Here is a 7,997-nt window from a genome sequence, read left to right as displayed (position 1 = left end):
GTTATTATTTTGACAGACAAAAGTCAACATCATTTTAATACCGCCTTGGAATCTTATTTACCTCTAAATGTTTAAATAATTACTTTTATAAAAGTTATATTCCATAAGTATATTACATAATGAATATTTTATTTTTAACTTTATTTGCATAAAAACTCCAAAATTATAAATTAAAACCACTTATACGTTTTATAAATTATAATTAGGCTAAATAACAGCCATTACTAGACACTGATACTGACAAATCCATCATTATACGATTCATGTCACATATTTTTAAAAGATTCTTAAAATATACTGGGGCCGATTTTGTTGATTTTTATTTATATGCTTTTATATTTATTATTATTTTATTTCATTCAAAAGTTAATCCCGGATCGTGTCTCCTCCATTCAACACGACACTAGCACAATATCCTGCGCACGTCTTTGCACGGATGAAGTCCATATTATAAAATAAAAAAATATATATATTATGGTGTTCAGAAACTTACGCAACATTTGAATAAAGTAGACAATACAGTTTTTAGATTGTCTTGATGTGTTCTTGATTGTGATTCTTATTAAAGAATCATATAATATCCATATATTATCGTATGATAGGCTTGTTTATGGAATAACATCAGGGAAATGTCCTCCACTGTTTTTCTGGCCCTTAGCACTCCTTTATGAAAATAGGTCATGACCATTTTGCCTAAATGTTTCTGATTGTCGTCGATGGCGTTTTTACTTTCCTCAACTGTAATTTACCGGTTTTTGGATTGTAATCGTTTTGTAATAACCTTTGTCTTAAAATAAGTAATAACTAAAACTAAATAGTGAAGAATTCATGTATTCGTTACCAGAGAATATGAGAATATAAAATGTGTTATGTAGTAATTGACATAATTTTTTTTGTATTTTCGCATTTTTTCGCGACATTTATTTGATGTTCTGGGATTTTCACCTCCACTCTCACGCAGTGTTTCGTTTAAAATATATGAATGGGTGATTTTTGAATAACCAGTAAATTACTATTCAATTAATCTCTTAACAGTTGACAAAATCGATACACTAATCCGATAACATTTTGTATAAGCTGTTGGCTGTGACTTTGCCTACATATGAAAACCCGTTTGGGAAGCGCGACATTATTATTGTAAGATTTCATTGGATTTCTCACACTCGCAAATAAGATCCTGACTTGGTGATAACGAAACTACCTGAGGACATTGCCGTTTCTTTTCAAAAAGTAATTTTGATTTTCAATTGAAGAAGTAATACTATAATAAAAGACAGGGTGAATTGAGAACTTCCTACTTTTTAAAGTCTGGAAAAACGTAGCCCAAGTTACTGTCTATTACCTGTCTGAAAGTGATATTTCCGTTAATATCACTCCAACTCCTTAGACAGAACAAACGGACATCGTATTTAGAAAAAACGTAATAATAATAATATAATATAAACTCCGATTTAAAGTTTAGTACTTCTAAAAAGAATAAAAATCCAATATAGTTTCCTTTTGTTTCTTTCTTTTACAGAAAATGCAAAATAATTACTGAATGCCTTTTTTTTCCTTAAAAATAGACCACGCTCTATATTGAAGTGTATTGTTAAAGCGTTGACAACAATATATGTTATTTCTATAGTCATTGTTGTTATAAAACTATACTTCGATAGTATTAAAAATACATAAAATCAGACAAGGTAAACTAAAGTGGACTTTTTAACATATATATTATAACCTATTCTTTGAAATCTATTCCTTTTAAACTCTTTTTAAGTAACTTCAATACTACAAACATGGTATGTGGTGTGTAGTTCTTTAAAGAAAAAGCGATTTTTTTCTTAAGACAAAAAACATTACATTTTATCTACAAACTGGTTATTGTAACTTAAAAGACCAATAATGTTTTCGACATATCCGTGTTATTGGTCACAGCTAGAGCAGTATAGATCACCTTCAACAGTGGAAATACAAAGCAAATTATTTCATTATAGTTTAACACGTCGCTTACTAATATTTCTTTATGTCAAAATTTTTGTGTATATAATATAAACGCCAAGAAAAAAATAAAATAACAGTTTTTGTTACGAATTTGTATACTTTTCTCCTAAATACCGAACCGTAGTTGGAGACTATTTTGAAGTTAATGGAGAGTATTAATACTTGTCAGTATAAGCTTAAACGAGATTTTCAATCCGTGTAAGTTTCAGACTCGTGATTTAGCATGTGTCTTGACTTTCACGTAATCTAAGGTAATGTTGTTCGGCTTCACTGAGAATTAAATCGGAGTTCATGAACGTATCCAATTCAAAACTTTGGGAGGCATTGTAAATGTTAGTTAAAGTAAATCGAGCCAATAAACCTTTATCAATTTGAATATTTATTTACTATGATTCCAATGATAACACTGTCTAACCTATATACCTATATAATATTGAAAGCAGTCTGGTAAAATACATGAAAAGCTATTTTCAATGTTAAATCCTCACACTCATGCTTTATACCTTCAGAGATATTAAACAGTGCAGAATTTTGCATTATTTCACAAATCGGAAGATGGATTCTTCAATTAAGAGGACAGGAGTAAAAAAAATAACAAGAGAGGATTATTTTATTAATTGAAGTACAATGTTACAAATAATGTATTTGCAGTAAGAAAAATTCACAAATTTAAACAGAAAGTAAAATCTCAATTTTTCATCCATGAACTAACACCGTTTTTGTACCCCTATTTTTTAAAATTGTCTTTAATTTAAATGAAACTAATATTATTCGGATGTACTACGTGTGCTTTATTTTTGTTAAAAAATACATACTCCTGACGTTTCGGTTACTTTTCAGCAACCGTGATTTCTGAACCGTGGCAGACGAGATGTTGTTAATTTGTTTAGTTCGGTATTCCGACAACGTAACACATATAATTATGTTTTCAAAAATGTTTTTTATTTAAAGCTCTTTACAAATACGTATTGTTAAAACAGTCGTCGTATAAGCTCACTATTAAAATTATTAATGAGAATAGAGTTAAAAGTATGTAATGATATGGCACATATGCATACTTATTTAAACACTCTGTATAAAATAGCCTTCAATAAATTTATATCATAACAAAACGCTATTTTTTCTATTCTATTTCGCATTTTACTGGTTTCAGGTGATTAGTCGCGGTAGATGTTTGCGTAGCGACCACCCTACAACATTTGTCTCAAGGACGCCTCCTGCTCTAACAACGACGTGACACTGCAAACTGACGTTGTACGGAAAATGTCTCTATTGTAAAGTAAAATCATCCTCAAAATGAGATATTTTCTTACAGAACGACAGTCTGTGTATTGAACAGGCATGTTATTGGCGACGGTCTCTTTACCAGATCATAACTTAACAATCGTCATATTTTGTAAAGTATAAACAACGTAACTCAGTCATGCTTTTGACTACCGCAGATGACGACACTCCGCATTATTTACCATTACCCTTATATTTATAAGTGCTTTTTAAAATTTTAATTTTCAAACATCACTTAACACAAAAAAAATAATATTTAAAAAAATCACTATACTTTATGTTTCAGTCGAAATAACAGAAAAACATCAATAGATAAGACTACTATAGCCAAATGTCACATTCTCGAACAGGATATTGTCTTTGTAACTTAATATATTTCAATAACAATTTTATTTATTTTCAACTTCTAGCTTACCATCATAATGTTAAAGTTTTGTTTTGAAACTAAGTTAATAAAATTTAAACAACCCGATAGCAAATGAAATATTTCTGACAAATGGAAATGTGAGAGTGAAAATTTACTGTCAGTGATATTTTTTTTTTGTGTAAGTACAGTACATGACTAAACAAATTCCATATCGACATTTTAAAAGTTGCATATTTAAGATTTTATACAGAAACCTATAAAAATTTCTCCTTTTAGTACTCTCCCTTATTGTTTGTATTTCATTCTTATGTTAATCTTCAAGATTTTGATATACCGAAGTTGTATAGAATTGAAGCTAACTTTTTTGTTTTATTTTCCTTATATTAATATTATACTATCTTCATGAATACTATGCTTTATAGCATTTAAAAATAACACAGTCCCAGTAATGTTTTATAGGTATAAGGGTAAAATTCCTCAAAACTTATTTTTAATATGAGTTTTTGTATACTTAACATCTAACAGACGTTTAGGTGTACTTAAAAAATCAATAATAATCCAAAAGTAATCATTCCAGAGTAATTGAAAATTATATTTAAATTTTTTTAACTCGTTTATTATGAGGTAAAATATTTTTTGCAATATGCTACTAGAAATATTGGACAGCATCACGAAGATGTAGAATTTTTGTTTTAAAATAATGTTATCTTTAGTGCATAAATGTAAATATGCAAATCCAATAGAGCGCATGTTTCCTCCGATATCTTTTACCTAGATGTTGATATTATGGATAACATGTTTTGCTTAAAGGTATTTATGTGATAACAGAGTTTCATATACCAGAGTGAACTTAGTAAAAATATTTGTGTTAGAATGTTATTTTTAGTTATTATATTATATTATATTCTGCAAACTGAAAACCTGCGTAGAGCTACGAGTATTAAAAGTAGTTTTTTAATTTGTTTGGAGTGAGTTGATAGATTTCTGTGAACCATTCTGACAACCTTTTGGTTATTATGAAATATTATAATAAGCTAGACTGTGCATTAAAACAATGCAAAAATATAAATATACTTATGCAGCGTTAAGAAGCTACGAAGCTCCCAGTATTCCTTTTGCTTCTTATATACAAATTATATGTAAGATGCAGTGACACTATAAATTAGAGCATAAACAAATATTTTGCTAGTTTTCATCTGCGTTTGTTAGAATTCCGACCCGTGGTAATAAATAGTTTCTCGCAATGGTAACTGTACCATATTTAAGGTTATTTTTTATTAAAGTCATGTTGATCTTATACTGATAAATGACTTTAAAAAGTAAATGTGTTTTTTTTCTACCCGAGGATTCAATCCGCAACCTTAGGAATATTAATTTAAATATCATATTATATATACGGTATTGAAGTATATAAACATATTGTCGTAGGTATATGTTTCTTTCCCAATCATTACCTACTAGGTATGCTCTGTTAGCATGTTATCATATGTATCCTTAACTGGGTTTGTAAATCAAATGATAAGTCTTTGTCAATGTTCATGAACCGCCAAGATATTAGCATAGCTATTCCGGCAATTGGATGAGAACAATCACATTTATCTGTATTAAATTATCAAAAGATGAAGAGCAATTTTATTTTTCATCAGGTTTTTTGTACGAAGTCAGTGTTACAAATATTTTTCACTTTCAGTATTGTATTTTAGAATATTATAAAATTTTAGCAGCACACAGCATGGTTTAACTTATATTTATGACGACAACATCCAGAGTTCGCAAATTTTAAACACTTTTTACTCTACGAGTCAATAACATCTTTTAAAGGAACGTTCCCCACTATGTGGTAATTTAGATCTATTCCGTAACTAAACATGTTTTAGTCAACCTACGCGCTAATCCAACTCTCTTTTATATATAAGAGGAGGGTTGCTTTCTTCAAAATAACTTTCCCGTTCAATAGCTATAGTTTATTTTAGATTTCACAACAATCAAACTCCGGTTTACATTAAACAATCATAATAGTCCAAAAACGGTAGTTGAATTAATTGGCGGAAGATGCACTCAACTCTCTCCCTAAAGTAAATGAACCAAGACTTCGACATCTGAGTTTATTGTCCTGTTTGAAGGGGTATTGTTTAGAAAAACTTTACTGCTTTCATGGGTACAATACGGCTGCAGGATGATTTACTTGTTCATGGCCTTAGGAACACGCGTAGTGCAGGTGTGTTTGAGTTTGAAAGTAAAATATATTTAATGCTCAGATATATTTTGGACATATTACATTTAATAAATATAACATAACTATAATGATTTCCTGTTTGTTTTTAGAAAAGTCCATTTCAGTTTTTAATAAAGAAACTTTTTTATTATTTTATTTGTGTGATAGTTTGACATAGATTGAACGAAAAAATTATCAAATACAATTTGATTCGGCAATCTACTTACTTTTGTAGATATTGTGACGATTATAATATTTAAGAAGTGACTCGTACGGTCTTTTGAAGATGTTTTAGAAGTACACCATTATACGTATTATGTATGTACATTAGAATAGTTTTAAACACTACTCTTAGCATATCAAACGTTAAAATCTATAAATTACCTCTTTATAAATTCAGTATGGAGAAGCTTTAAAAATCTCAATGCAGGAAAACTAAATATTTTTTTGGATTAATCTATGATATATAATGTATAATACGTACAGTAATGAATAAAGATAAAACTTTCTGACTCTATCAGAAGTTCAACAAGAAAAGACATTGAAAGTAAATGATAGTTATTAGCCAATGTCCAACAAGAATAGGTTATCATTCATATCGTGTTCATTTCAGTGGATCTTTTAGAGTTTAAATGAATCAACGTTCAGAGTTAGCTTAATAATGTAATACTTTACTTAGGTCCCGCACTTATTTGGCGAGGAATTTTTACATTTATAAAACATTTAGATTTATTTTTTATTGTCATATTTTTTTGTCTCTTTTATTATATCTTTGATGAAACATGTTGTCTCTAACCGGTAAAAAGTTTTTAAATTATGGTAAAAAGATAGATGGAATACAAACCAACATAGCTCTCATAATATATGTGTGTTCATATTTTAATATGAGTGATGCAAAAGTCGTGTAATTTAGTTGAAAATATTTTTTTGGTTTAGATAGACTGTAAAGTCGTCTTAGAAAAAAAGTTTGACAAACATTTATTTCAATAATTCTCTTAAATGAAGGGGTCCAATAGAAAACTTCAAACTGCCGCATAAAAGTGTAAAGATATGAAAGTACGTAGAATTTATCTTGCGTGAAGAAATTTCAATGTAACTGAAAAAAAAAGTGTAGCAGGCATCACTATCCACCTTCTGTGTTGTTTTCTGACTTATAAATAAAATATGATATTCATTCATAAAAAACAGTTTTATCCTCGCAAACTAATCATTCTTTATGTATAAAGAATATTAAAGTCAAAGAAGAGCAGAGCTATATTGGAGTTTTAACGTTTAAATTTTTGTAAAAATTTGATATTAAACTAAAGAAAAGGAGAAAGAAAATACATATTTTCATTTCTAACCTCTAACCACTCTTGTTTTATAGCAATCAACATTTTAGAGATTGCGATTAGGTAATGGGAATCATAATCATCTGACTTATTTAAACTGCCCCGAATATACTTGGTTGTTAGTAAATTTTCCTTTATAGAACGAACGTCTTTTTTGTTAAATCCACAAATACAACAATAAACATACAACAATGTTACTGTTATAAAAAACAAAAACTTTAATTTACACATATTTATTATCATTTAAATTAATCTTCAATTTTATAAGCCATTTCAAATGAGTAAAACACCTTGACAATAGTAATTGGTGAATATATTTTATTATTGAATAGGATTTAAACACGTTTTGCCCGGGAGAGGATGATAGCTCTTGTTTGTGTTTTTAAACATTCCAAATATGTTTTGTGTTTTCAGCAAAAAAAAATTAAATTAAGAATAACTTTGAAACATATGCTACGTAATTCAAATGAGGGACCTCCGATCCTTTATGTTGACCTAACGTATTACACGCTTAACTCACGGCCTCGAGTTTTAAACTTGATGTGAGTGGCTAAGAGATTGTCGCGCAGTATTTGAATAATTGCAAGTTAAAAATTTTACTCTATGGATGAAATTGTCACTGTATAATATCAACTTAATTATAATTCAGGCTAAAATAACGTGAAACACTTATAGTAAAAATTCAAATAGCTTTACAGTGGAAATGCAAAGGCTCTATCAGTAACTTTTTATCATCTATATAATTTCTTGGAAATCAAATAATAGGAATGTGCTAAGTTCGAGATGTTTATATCTATTCAACGAATATTTTTAT

This window comes from Danaus plexippus, chromosome 7, assembly GCF_018135715.1.
Source record: "Danaus plexippus chromosome 7, MEX_DaPlex, whole genome shotgun sequence".
NCBI classification, from domain to species: domain Eukaryota; kingdom Metazoa; phylum Arthropoda; class Insecta; order Lepidoptera; family Nymphalidae; genus Danaus; species Danaus plexippus.
This window is presented reverse-complemented; position numbering follows the sequence as displayed.